This window comes from Orycteropus afer, unplaced genomic scaffold (assembly GCF_000298275.1).
Source record: "Orycteropus afer afer isolate SDZICR_OR568_19922 unplaced genomic scaffold, OryAfe1.0 scaffold00168, whole genome shotgun sequence".
In the NCBI taxonomy this organism is placed as follows: domain Eukaryota; kingdom Metazoa; phylum Chordata; class Mammalia; order Tubulidentata; family Orycteropodidae; genus Orycteropus; species Orycteropus afer.
The window spans coordinates 1,665,146-1,666,519 of NW_006921755.1; positions in this window are offsets into that span (position 1 = coordinate 1,665,146).

The following is a 1,374-nucleotide window of genomic DNA, read 5'->3' on the forward strand; positions in this document are numbered from 1 at the left end:
AGTAGCTGGTGGGTTTGAACCACCAGCCGTCTGGTTAGCAGGCAAGTGTCTTAGCCACTATGCTACCAGAGCTCCTTTCCCATCCCTAGTAACCAACAAAGAAAGTTTCCTTCCATGTGTAAACCTTTCCTTGATTTTTCACATTAGGGGACTCATACAGTATTTGTCCTTCTGTGATAGACTTATTTCACTCAGCATAATGTTCTCCAAGTTCATCACATTAGAAAGTGTTCCCTGGATTCTTCATTACTCTTTAATTTTGTTTATTTGTGTACGTACCATAGTTCAGTTACCCATTCTTCCATTGATGGGCACTTGGGTTGTTTCCATCTCTTTGCTATTGTGAACAGTGCTGCAATAAGCATGGGTGTGCATATATCTATTTGAGGGCAAAGATTCTTAATTTCTAAAGAATTAGATACCATTTTTTTTTCCTATCAAATGGGAAAGCTATTAAAAAATGGTACTACCAAAGCTGATAAAGCTTCTGAGGAGACAGGAATCTCACACATTGCTGATGGGAGTATAAATTTGTACAGCTTTTATCAAAAAGCAATTCATAGCATATATCAAATGCCTTCTGTAACCTTTGACCCAGTAATCACAGCAACTGGAACTGAGAATATAAGGAACTGAAAATGTACACAAGTTATTTGTAAGGATGTTTGTTGAAATGTTATTTAAAATAGAAAAAAATTACCATATGATGGAATACTACAAATTCCTACAGAATCATAATTTGGGGAAATATTTAATGACTAGGGAAAGCACTCATGAAGCACTGTTAAAAGAAAAAGGAATTTTCAAACTGAAATGTTCAGTCTGATCCAAATTATTAAAAAACAAAATGAAAACCTGTTATATGTTCATAGCAAAAAGTTTGCAAGAAAATCCACCAAAATAGCAACCTGAATAATGCTTATCTGTATGCGGTAGGATTTTTATTTTAATATGTTTTTACACATCTATGCACTTTCTAAGGAGCTCTGGTGGTATAGTGGTGAAAGCATTTGGCTGATAACCAACAGGTCAGCAGTTCGAACCCAACACTCACTCCACAGGAGACAGATGAGGGAGTCTGCTTCCATAAAGATTCAAACCAAAAAAACCAAATGCACTGCTGTCGAGTCGGATCCGACTCATAGCACCCCCTCCTTGGGTTTCTGAGGCAGTATCACTATGGAAGTAGACTGCCCCATCTTCCTTCTGAGGAGTGGATTGGAAATCCTGTGGGGCAGTTCTACTCTGTCCTAAAGTGTCCCTGTGAGTCTGAATCAACTCAATGACAGTGGGTATGCATTTTCTAATGGTAGCATAGTGGCTAAGACACTTACCTGCTAACCAGACGGCTGGTGGTTCCAACCCACCAGCCAC